The sequence below is a fragment of the Theobroma cacao genome, chromosome 5 (genome assembly GCF_053813885.1).
Source record: "Theobroma cacao isolate CCN51 chromosome 5, ASM5381388v1, whole genome shotgun sequence".
Classification (NCBI taxonomy): domain Eukaryota; kingdom Viridiplantae; phylum Streptophyta; class Magnoliopsida; order Malvales; family Malvaceae; genus Theobroma; species Theobroma cacao.
In genome coordinates, this window is record NC_142643.1 from 14,204,724 (window position 1) to 14,218,204 (window position 13,481).

The 13,481-nt window shown below is 34.2% G+C and overlaps 1 long non-coding RNA gene across 1 annotated transcript; it reads right to left on the bottom strand.

Annotated features, from left to right (window-relative positions):
* Positions 1-625: 625 nt before the first annotated feature.
* Positions 626-1,610, bottom strand: LOC108662109 (uncharacterized). Its single transcript, XR_016026433.1, has 2 exons — positions 1,382-1,610; positions 626-846 (listed from the first exon to the last, which is right to left on the bottom strand). It is a non-coding gene; the product is annotated as an uncharacterized LOC108662109 (long non-coding RNA).
* Positions 1,611-13,481: the final 11,871 nt, after the last annotated feature.

A 13,481-nucleotide genomic window follows, 5' to 3' on the forward strand; every position in this document is an offset into this window, starting at 1 on the left:
TAAAGACATTTCATCAGCATGTGAAAGTTTCCTTTGTTTTATCGGTGCAATGTCCTTCACTTTTCTTTTACAGTAGAGATTACTTTCATCCACATTTTTTATTTGGCCATTTCTCCAACTGTACTCTCTTTCTAGTTGATTTCATTTGCTAAATACACAACCTAATGTGGAGGGTGCAAGCAACACCGTAACACAATACCATATATACATATATATTTTAAAGTTGCATTATGTAGGATATTAAAGATTCTCCATGAATTCTTGGAGTTCTTTCTTTTATAAGTCCTGACCAAATCTTTCACAAAGAATCCCTAAAAATTAAGCATACAAAAAAATAAAAAAGAGCTGACAAATGTAGTGAACACAGACTAGTAACCACTAAAGTTCCTTTGTAACTTTTCATTTGAAATTATTCAACATCTGCCCATTAGACCAGCATTTTATGAATTATTATACTTCAAAAGTATTGAATATTGGCTGATTTATACCTATGTTATTTGAATTTAATGGTAAGTACCAGATACGTGTAAGTACACATATATCTCCGAGTCACAACAATAGAGATTCGTATTGCAGATTATCCATTTGGTAAAAAAATTATGTTGAGAGAATTTCACACGACAAATAGCTTTAATGTATGCCAAATATAATTACTCAAAATGCCTACCACTTGAATGAAAAATATTTTGTCGAAAAATTTTGAAGCATCAAACAACTTCAAAATATTACATAGGGCCACTACACTATTTACGTAGAAATCTAATTACATGACATTAAATTGAAGGCAAAACAAAGAACAAACTCAAACTTATTCAAAAATCACCAATAATGTTAATGGAAAGTCCTCTGCAAAACAAACAACCAACAACATCAGAATCACCAAGAAATTCCAAGAGCACTTATGTAAAGGCCTGTAGGCATCATGGCTAGATCACACATCTTGAAGGAAAATTAATAATTGCTGACAATTTACATGAACTCATTCTCTTTTCAATTTTAACACACATTAAGAACTTAACAAAGTAATACTTCGAATCTCATGAGAAATTAAACTTAAAAAATATAAAACAACATAAATTCACAATCAAACCTCCCTTGGACCAAGAACAAAAAAAGGCCAAACAAGATTTATTACATTGTGTAAGACCTACGAACCACAATAAAAACAGTGTCCCAAAATATCTATTTAAATATCCGTTTTCTTTTTCAAACAAATATTCAAACAACTTGTTATCTTTTTCCTTTGTTTTTTTAATGTTTCAAGAGGTAGGGGTGAAGGAAAACAGATATTCAAACAAAGATATCAAAATAGACATTTTCCTCAAACATTTCTAGGTAACCAAATAGGAAAAAAAATAAAAAGAGAAGAAGATGTAAAAACCTTAAGCTCTAAAGCAGTAGATTGGAACTGCAGAGGTAGTGAAGAGTTTCGAGAGCAAAGCTTCAATCGGCACAGCACAACAAAGGAAGCTTCAGCTGTTTGTCTGGTCACGGCACAAGAAGGGCAACGAAAGGCAAGGGTTTGGCTAATCTGAGCAAAGCAGGGAAATTTTGGTAAAGTGATTGATGAGCCATGCACATGGGTTAGGGGTTAGAGATTAGTGTTTAAGTCTTGGTTTGGTTTACTTTTAGACTATATTGGTAACTTTCTAAAATGACTTGAACATGTGGTACGCTTGGCAAAAGCCTAGTTTATTTTTCATCCACACTCAAGTTCAAGTCCCTATATCAACAAAAGTTTAAATAATTTATATTTTATTAAAAATGAATAATTAATAATAATAATAAACTTTAATATATTTATATAATGAATAATTAATAATAATATCTTTAAATATTCATGACATATTAGATATTAAGGTATAATATAACATATTTATTATTATTAGATTGTAAACAAAACTAATATTATTTTGTTTTTGTTTATGCTAGAAGTTCCCATAGGGCCAAACTACCCTATTAAAGTTTTATTAGTAATAAAGTAAGCGGACACAAATAGGAGGGGGACATAAACTGTACCTCCGAGATTACATGAACATAGTATAAAATTAAAGAAAAACCTAAGGAAGGTTTTATTCCACCTGCATATTTTGGATGCTGGACTAAAAATAACTACCTCCTTTTTACAAGATTCTACGAAAAGAGAGAAATGACAATGAAAATAAATTAGAAGTACTACTCCTTTGCATTTATTTAAAATGAACATAAGGAAGGTTTGATTTATCCAATCTGATAAACCCATGTAATTTACCTTGTGCTTCAATAAATACTTGTAAATGCTGATGAAAGTGACCCTTGTTGGACAAAAAATCTACAGCTTGGTTTCCTTTTCTATGAATATGAGAAATTTGATAGGAAAACTGATGTAGACATTGTCTAATTGAGACCAATAAATAACGTATGTCATGAAACCCTTACATCTTGTCTCAATCATATGCATGACAACCATTGCATCCATTTCAACCTAAACATTGGAGATATTGTGTTGTGGACATAATGGAAGACCTCTATGTAATGCTAATAATTTTACTTTTAGGGAATTATTAGGTCCAAAGTTTTCAGAAAAGGCAAAAATAATCTCACCTTTTATGATCACGTAGTAAACCACCATCAACTACATTTTAAGAATTAGGTTTGGAGCTTCCATCAAGATTCAATTTAACCTCACTTGTCAATGGATTGTGCCAACGAATTATCTAAGGTAGTAGAGGATGAACTATAAGAAATCGGAAAACCCATGCGTGAGCAATTTGAACATCACCTTTCCACTGCCCATGTTTAATGAGCTTACCATCACCAAGTTGCATCAAAAGTTTTAGAACCCGCCACACTACTATGTTTGGATACATGCCCATGCCCTTTGTGTTTCGGATCGTTTCTTTCAACCCATAGAAATCGACAAATAAATAAAGGAAGAAGTATACGAAGGTGTCCATTAGTAGTATAATCTCTAGAATAAAACCATGCCCAAATAATCTGAATAACATTATGAGGATTAGTAATATATATTTGAAAGAATTTTGCAAAAAAATTCAAAACTTGTTGTGCTACTGGATTCTCCCATAGTGCATGAAGTAATGACTCCTCTGATTAACAACACCTACATTTAGAAGCTAAGTGGATACCTTTTCTCCTTTAATCTTAATTCAACTGATAGCTAGTTATGAATCATTCTCTATAGCAAAAATGAAATTGTGAGAGGAATACTTGGATGCCACAAAAACTTACCAATATGAACACTTGATTGCTGAAACCGAATGATCTCCCAAGCACTTTTAGTGGTGAACTCCCAATTCAAATTAGGTACCTAATAAGCAACATCATCACTCAAATAGTTAAAAGGAATCTGTAAAATATCAGTTATAACTGATGGGTTTGGCTATGGATGGCATGCTCAAAATACGCAACTGAAAGAAAATTAAAAAGTTTATAACTAAACAACAAAACATGCCTCCACCCATGGATCACCTTGGCGATATTTAACACATAAAAGCACAAAATAAATTATTGTTTAGAAAGTTACCTTGCCATGTAATTTCATAATCACGATGGCACTTTCCGAATCAATCTCGCGAACACCATAAGGAGCAAAAACCCTAGCTAATCAAGTGCTTAGCCTCCAATGGTAGTACACACGATTGCACTTGAACCTTCAACAAATAAAGGAGTTTTTAACTATACTTTGTGCTAACAAAGAGGACAACAATTGTCTTTTTCTTCTTTTTCACAATCTTAGCCGAACCTTTCTTGAAAATTGCTTCATAAGCAATTTTCTCTTTCACACAAAGGGAGTGGTGGCAAAGAAAGAAAACGTTTCTCTTTTTCTAACAAAAACTACATTTTCTTCAATTATGAAAAACTCTCATATGGAAAATAGTTAAAAGGTGACTTATATAGTTAGGTTAAAATAACTTCAATTTTGCAATTAAGCCCTCAATATTATAACACATTATAATATTAGGCTCATTACTTAATTAAACTCTTTTAATTAAGTCCTTGAAAATTAAAATCAAAATTAATTTCCTTTATATTTTGCAATCAAGGCCTTATAATTATAACTATTTATAATTATGCCTAAAACTTAATTAAACTCTTTTAATTAAGTTTATAGAAGTTAATTACTTATCATGTGATTTAAGTCTAACTTAAATCATCACTTTCCCAATTTAATTCAAATGCAATCATTGTGTGTGACCCATTAGGTTCCCAATATGTTGGCAATGGAATTGATTAATGACTTAATTGATTAATAGAAATTTCAATCAATTAATTTATAATCAATTCCATAGACCAAGATTGGCATCTAGCAATGCATCATGGCCACCCAATTATTGGGAGAGTCAAAGGGTTCTTTGACAACTTTTTAGTGTACAGTCTATTAGTGTAATTCATTCCCTCATCATATATCCCAGAGATGATAAGAGCTTGGTACAGTGTCTACTCTTATTGACCTCCATATTTGTTCTTGCAATTATAGCATTAGCTTTATAGAGAGTTATGAAACCTTTTTCATAATCTCCAAGTCGCCTTGGCCAAGGACTTCAATAAGCTAATGTTAACCAAGAATTGATAGAAAATGTCCTCTAAAACACTCGAGGTGATGATTCCTATCTTGGCCACTCATTTGCCTTCACATGCTTCATACTATACCCAAAAGCATCCTGTTTTGGCATCCTTGGTTAGGCACCCATAGGGATGAAATCAAAGCATAGCACTCCACTCATAAGACAACTTGGTGTCTCAAGTCTAGGGAGTGTTTACACAACTGACACATGAGAAGTGTTGCATAGACACTATAGTGTATTACGAAATGCACTTCTCATGGCGGGTCATGTTCAGTGAACTAGCTCTCCTAGGCAAGCACCTATATACTAGTTTCAAGTATCTCTATACTTCAATCTATGAGATTGATTGCTTACTTTCAAAGTAAGGAACATAGAATATACCAGTCTCTAAGCATCATTGATGTCCAGTCTCAATGATACATTGACCAGGAACATTTTGAGATTATGCTTTGATCTATAGGAATTTCATAACTGCAACCCATTACAGTTTCCTTGTAAGGCATATTAATCTCATGGACTTCATCTAATTAGACTTATAACTCATTATAATTAATGTCTTATTGATGAAGGAAAACCTCTAATCATTCAACATGAATGATACTATCATGACCCAAAATTCCCATCGAGCCCATGACAACCACCACGATGTCTCGATTGACATTCATTACCCGAAATGCCAACCGAAACCTCGCAAGGCTTTCGCATCAGTTTTACTTCTATTCTGTGAGCAACAGTTATTAAATACCATGTTTTAAAGAAATATAGACTAATTTCATATCAAAAACAATCAAAAAGTAATTTCTACTACACGGGTATTTTGGTCATTTTACCCAAAATTTTCGAACCCTGGTAAAAATATGATATACGAGTAATAAGCACCCATTTCATGTCTAAAAATAAGTTTTGTTGTCTAATTCATCAATTTAAAGTGAAATTATAGCTATTCAAATTAAATAAAAATATTAAATAAAATATTCTATTTTTTTTATAAAATAATATTTATAGAACTCTACGTAAATAATTTTTGTAGCGTAAAAGCAAAATAAATTCATACATACAGTGACACACACAGCCAGGTATACAAATTATTCTACAATGACATGTGGGACCCCAAAAAAAACAAATATGTACAAGAAGGTAGACCTTTGATTTCTAAGGATGTAAATCCAAAAGTAGATCCTCGACGAAATCAGCTATCCTAAGCCTAAAATGGTTAAAAAAAAGAAGAGGTGAGTTTTTATGAACTCAGTGAGTAAGTCGAGTTCGTCTGTAACATCTAAAGTCGAGTAAATGGAGACAGTTAAATCATCCCATTAATATATATATATATAATTCATAGCATCAAAACCCATTTCAATCCATGTAAAAACAATCACATTTCATCAAGAAAATCAACAAGGCTTATGACTTTCTTAAAAACTTGGCTCGTGCCAAAAATTAGTACTTGATGATGCCTTGCGCTGGGCATCCAACCGAGTCCGCCAAGGAGTTAAAAAGACATATACACATAAAACATAGCCATTCCTTGGCATTGGCTGAGTTTCACTTTCATGTGGTGGTTCGACGTGAAGTGAACTCTAAACTTTACCTTAGGAGATACCCTCCGCGCCTCTCGTACTAAGGTAAATTTAACGGGGTTTACCGTGTCCCTTGAATAGGCTGATCCATGGAAACCCGCCCACTGCAGTAAGCTAAATACATAACCCACCAATCAATAAAATTTCGGCAGCATATCATGGCTAATATAGTACTATCCAACCTGTCAATGTAAGACAAAACAAGTTATATAATTCACAAAACCACAATTTTAGCCATCCATGCTACCACAATTTCATTAGCCATCAATTCAAATCATGTATATATATATAATACAAATGTGATTTTCTTGCTTGTTTTTCCTTCCAAACATCACAAAATGACTAAAAACACTAGGATATTATGAAATCTAGCAAAATTCATCACCAAAACTTCTCTCTCTAGGTTTGGCCAGCAAAGGTTCCCTCTTGAAAACTTGAATTTCAGCCATGGAGAATGAAAAAGAATGCATGGGAAAGGTAGATCACAAGCTAAAATAAAAAAATCTTACCTTTACTTGCTTGATTCCTTGAAATCCAACAATTTCTCTTGGATTTTTCCTTCCTAGGGTTTGTTATTCTCTTTTTCTCTTTGTTCCCTTGCTTGGCCGGCCATAAGAGTGTGAATGTGAGGGTTTTTAGTGAGTTTATATAAGCAATTAAAATAATATTAAAGCTTGACACTTGTCACCTTTTAATTGGTCCATGTTTAAAAACTTAATAATTAAGCATTTCATTCTCACCACATATAATCTCTCACTTAAAAAAATAATGGGTTAAATTCATGGGTTTGACAAGTGTCATGGTGGTGTAAAATTCTAAAATTTCCAATTTCGTCCTCATGGACACTTAAAATGACCGTTTTGCCCCTATGTTCGAAAAAATGTCAAAATTGAAATTTTTCACTTCTCAAATTCAAATAATGCTCTAATTAATCAAATTTAGTCAATATATCATCCAACATTCTAATTTTTCCCTTGGGTGGCAAAATGACCATTTTGCCCCTACATTATGAAAATTCTTGAATTAACTCCAAATCAATCCTCGAATTCCGAATCATCATATTAAGACATTCTAAGATTCAATAACTCTCAAATACATCGTAAAATCTTTATTTGGCCTAGTTCGAGGCTTTAATCAACTTAATTGTACCACTAGGTATAATACCGACTTTTAACGATTTTCCAATACATTCACTTATGCAAACATTCTATCAAGCACATGAATGACATGACCAGTATATAATAGAGTAGGGCTTAACAGCACTACCCCCCTTAAAGTAAAATTTTGACCTCAAAATTTCACTTACCGAACTTGGAGAAAAGATGCGGGTATTGGTTTCTCATTTGGTGCTCAACTTCCCACGTCATCTCCTCTATCCAAGCATTTTTCCACAACACCTTAACCATTGGAATGTTCTTGTTCCTTAACACTCGATCCTTTCGGTCTAAAATACGTACAGGTTGCACCTCGAACTTTAAATCTTCTTGCAACTCAATCGGAGGTGCCTCGAGAATATGGGAGGGATCAAGTACATACTTTTTCAACATCGAGACGTGGAAGACATTGTGAATCCGATCCAACTCCGAGGGTAATTCTAGTCTATATGCCATTGGCCCAATCCTTTCAATAATACGAAAGGGTCCAATGTATCTTGGATTGAGCTTTCCTCGCTTTGCAAAATAGATCACACTTTTCATTATCCAACAAAATACCACAATTTACGACAATAATATAATCAAATAAAACTTAATACTTTAAAGTATTCAAATCATTACCTTTCCAATGAAAGGCCTTAAGAAAAACTCTATCATCAACTTCAAATTCTAAATCTTTTCTCCGTCTATCAGAGTAACTCTTTTGTCTGTCTTAAGCTGTCTTGAATTGCTCTCGGATAACCTTGATCTTGTCATTAGTCAGATCAATCAGTTCTACATTAAACAATTTCCTCTCACCCATTTCATCCCATCAAAGTGGAGTTCGACACTTTCTCCCATACAGAGCCTCGTATGGTGCCATCCCAATACTAGACTGAAAATTGTTGTTATACGCGAACTCCACCAACGGCAAGTGTTTGTCCCAACTCCCAGTAAAGTCAATGGTACAAGCCCGTAGCATATCCTCCAGAGTCTAAATGGTCCTTTCAGATTGACCATCTATTTGTGGATGAAAGGCAGTGCTAAACCTCAAATTAGTTTCGAGAGCCTCTTAGAATTTTTGCCAAAATTGAGAAGTGAACCAGGGGTCTCGATCTGACACGATAGAAATTGGGACTCCATGTAATCTCACTATCTCATCTATATAAAGCTTAGCTAGTTTCTCAAAGAAATGCGTGCTATGGATAGCCAAGAAATGGGCAGACTTAGTCAATCTATCCACAATCACCCAAATAACATCCTTCCCACTCTGTGTTCGCAGTAAACCCAATACAAAGTCCATAGTCACGTGCTCCCACTTCCATTCAGGGATAGGTAGAGGTTGAAGAGTACCTAATGGTTTCTGATGTTCCGCCTTAATTTGTTGGCATGTGAGACATTTCGCTACAAACTCTACTATGTCTTGTTTCATACTCGGCCACTAGTAACTTTCCTTGATAGTCTTGTACATTTTGGTGCTTTCGGGATGTAAAGCATAGGCGAAAGAATAAGCTTCCTCCAAAATAGCTCGTCTCAATTGGTCATCCTTAGGGACACAAACCTGGTTCCCAAGCATCAAGATACCATTATCACCGAGTCTAAACTCACTAGTTTCTCCGTCTTGCAACTTTTGAACTTCTCGTTTTAACTCATCATCAGACTTCTGCAATTCCTTGATTTGATTCAACAGTGAGGGTCTCACAACAAACTAGCAAGTAGGGTTCCATCCTCACCATTAGTCAACTGGATCCCTAAAGATTTCATCTCACGTAGCATTAGAAAATAAGAATTTTGAAGTGATGCTAACGAAGATGAGGATTTACGGCTTAAGGCATTTGCTACAACATTTGCTTTCCCCGGATGATAATCAATTATTAAGTGGTAACCCTTAATTAACTCTAACCATCGTCTTTGTCTCAAATTGAGTTCTTTTTGGGTGAGCAAATATTTCAAACTTTTGTGATCTGTAAAGATCCGACAACATTTGTCGTATAAGTAATGCCTCAAAATTTTCAATGCAAAGACTACTACTGCCAACTCCAAATCGTGGGTAGGGTAATTTGTCTTATGTTTCTTCAACTGTCGAGAAGCATAAGCTATTACTTTCTCATCCTGCATTAACACACACCCTAATCCTAATTTGGAGGCATCACTGTACACCACAAATTTTTTCCCACTAACAGGTAGTGTTAAAATGGGAGCGAAGGTCAACCGATTCTTTAGCTCCTGAAATCGACTCTCTCAAACATCATTCACTCAAACTTGACTCCTTCACGAGTTAGACGAGTCAGAGGAGCAGCTATCAATAAGAACCCTTGAACGAACCTCTTATAATAATCGGCTAAACCAAGAAAACTCTGAATTTCTATTATCGTTTTTGGTTGCTCCCACTATATGATGGCCTCTATCTTCTTGGGATCGACATAAATTCCAACTCCAGACACAACATGTCCCAAGAAAACCACTTCCTTCAACCAAAACTCACATTTTGAAAACTTGGCATAGAGTTGTTTCTCGCATAAGGTTTGCAGTACAATGCGCAAATGGGCAACATGTTCATCATTATCCTTTGAATACACCAGAATATCATCTATGAACACTATCACAAACTTATCCAAGTATGGGTGGAACACCTTGTTCATGAGGTCCATAAAAGCTGCCGGGGCATTAGTCAGCTTTGAATTCTTCCTCACCACAATCTCTGTAACAGGTGTTTCTAATCAACAGTTCCCCTAGAGGGGTATCAACTACAATTTCTTCCTCTAAAGGTGATAGGTTTCTATCAGAAAAGGATGTAAATGTCGTGCTCACATAAGATCTATAAGAAGAAACAGAACGAGTTTAGACAACTTCAGGTCTTATATGTAGATGCATACATTCAACTCGATCTAACTTAACTTGGGGCCACATTGACACTGTAGTTTTTAAAATAACATTAAAACCAAAGCTCTGATACCAATTGAATTGTCACGACCCGAAATTTCCATTGAGCCCGTGACAACCACCGCGATGTCTCGATCGACATTCATTACTCAAAATGCCAACTGAAACCTCTCAAGGCTTTTGTATCAGTTTTACTTCTCCTTTGTGAGCAACAGTTATTAAATACCATGTTTTAAAGAAATGTAGACTAATTTCAAATAAAAAACAATCAAAAAGTAATTTCTACTACATAGGGGTATTTTGGTCATTTTATCCAAAATTTTGGAACCCTGGTAAAAATATGATATTCAAGTAATAAGCATCCATTTCATGTCTAAAAATAAGTTTCGTTGTCTAATTCATCAATTTAAAGTGAAATTATACCCATTCAAATTAAATAAAATATTTCATTTTCTTATAAAACAATATTTATATAACTCTGCGTAAATAATTTTTGTAGCGTAAAAGCAAAATAAATTCATACATATAGTGGCACACGTAGTCAAGTAGACAAAATATTCTACAATGACATGTGGGACCCCAAAATAAACAAATATGTACAAGAAGGTAGACCTTTGATTTCTAAGGATGTAAATCCAAAAAAAGATCCTCGACGAAATCAGCTATCTATAGACTATCTTGAGCCTGAAATGGTTAAAAAAAAGAAGAGGTGAGTTTTTATGAACTCAGTGAGTAAGTAGAGTTCGTCTGTAGCATCTAAAATCGAGTAAATGGAGACAATTAAATCATCCTATTAATATATATATAATTCATAGCATCAAAACCCATTTTAATCCATGTAAAAACAATCACATTTCATCAAGAAAATCAACAAGGCTTATGACTTTCTTAAAAACTTGGCTTGTGCCAAAAATTAGTACTCAATGATGCCTTGCGTCGGGCATCCAACTGAGTCTGCCAAGACAGTTAAAAAGACATATACACATAAAACATGTTTTTACATTTAAAAACATAGTCGTTCCTTGACGTTGGCTGAGTTTCACTTTCATGTGGTGGTTCGGCGTGAAGTGAACTCTAAACTTTACCTTAAAAGATACCCTCCTCGCCTCTTGTACTAAGGTAAATATAACGGGATTTACCGTGCCCCTCTAATAAACTGGTCCACAGAAACCCGCCCACTGCAGTAAGCTAAATACATAACCCACCAAATCAATAAAATTTTGGCAACATAACATGGCTAATATAGTACTATCCAACCTGTCAATGTAAGACAAAACAAGTTATATAATTCACAAAACCACAATTTCAGCCATCCATGCTACCACAATTTCATAAGCCATCAATTCAAATCATGTATTTATATATAATACGAATGTGATTTTCTTGCTTGTTTTCCTTCCAAACATCACAAAATGACTAAAAACACTAGGATATTATGAAATCTAGCAAATTTCATCATCAAAACTTCTCTCTCTAGGTTTGGCCAGCAAGGGTTCCCTCTTGAAGACTTGAATTTCAGCCGTGGAGAAGGAAAAAGAATGCATGGGAAAGGTAGATCACAAGCTAAAATAAAAAAATCTTACCTTTACTTGCTTGATTCCTTGAAATTCAATAATTTCTCTTGGATTTTTCCTTCCTAGGGTTTGTTCTTCTCTTTTTCTCTTTGTTCCCTTGCTTGGCTAGCCATAAGAGTGTGAATGTGAGGGTTTTAAGTGAGTTTATATAGGTAATTAAAATAATATTAGAGCTTGACACTTGTCACCTTTTAATTGGTCCATGTTTAAAAACTTAATAATTAAGCATTTCATTCCCACCACATATAATCTCTCACTTTAAAAAATAATGGATGAAATTCATGGGTTTGACAAGTGTCATGGTGGTGTAAAATTCCAAAATTTCCAATTTCGTCCTCATGGACACTTAAAATGACCATTTTGCCCCTATGTTTGAAAAAATATCAAAATTGAAAATTTTCACTTCTCAAATTTAAATAATGTTCTAATTAATCAAATTTAGTCAAAATATCATCCAACATTTCAATTTTACCCTTGGGTGGCAAAATGACTATTTTGCCCTTACGTTATGAAAATTCCCGAATTAACTTCAAATCAACCCTCGAATTTCGAATCATCATATTAAGACATTCTAAGATTCATTAACTCCCAAATACATCGTAAAATCTTTATTTGGCCTAGTTAGAGGCTTTAATCAACTTAATTATACTACTAGGTACAATACTGACTTTTAACGATTTTCTAATACATTCACTTATGCAAACATTCTATCAAGCACATGAATGACATGACAAGTATATAATAGAGTAGGGCTTGACAGATACTGTTGCATGATTGGAATCAGGCCTCAACCAATCCCAATTGGCTGTAGAGCTCATCCCAACAATAACATCTTTGGGTAGCACCTGTTTTAGTTTCTCCACATTCCATATACCATTGTAATAAAAATGATTGACTTTAGTCATGGAACCTACATAGTTCGAAAAAAAATTTACCAAAGGATTCTCACCCATCCAATAATCATGCTAGAAGAAAAGCTCTCCCTTCCCCACTTTCCATCAAATGTAATATTCTGCAAGCTGACAACCATGTAAAATACGTTTCCATACCTGTGAGTCATGTGGTTTCGGATGAGCAAGCATAGGGATTCGGCCAAAGGAGCATTTAGTCTGCATAAACTGTGTCAAAAGATTATTACAAGTTCTGAACCGTCGCCAAAGTTTAGTTCTGAAGGCTTCAAAAACATCCATCAATTTTCTAATTTCCAAGCCACCTTCAACATAAAGAGCAGTATTTTCAACCGTGATGCCTAGTGAAATCATTTTGATTTAGCCAAGCTTCCCTACAAAAAACTGTTAAACAACCTTTCAATTTCTTCAATTACACCCACTAATGACTTAAGAACCTAGAGTAAGTAAATAGGCAAAGATGATAAGACACTCTTTATCAGAGCAATGCGACCCCCTAGAGATAAAATTTTGTTCTCCTACCCAAAGATACTATCTCTTATCTTTGAAATTAAATAATCAAACAAGATCATTTTCTTATGCCTTTTGTATAATGGAGCTCCCAAATAAGTAATAAGGAGGCATATATAAGCAAACCCTATAGTTTGAGTAATAATTTACCTTTTACTATTCACAATAGGCATGAGTTATAAAATAACTTTTTGGATGGTTAAGACTTTGCCCTGAAACTTGTTCATATTCCTCCAAAAAGGATAAGATTTTTGTAAAGTCGATTTACTTCCATTGGCAAAGATCAACACATCGTCTGCAAATGCCAGATGGCTTATGCATAATGAGCATC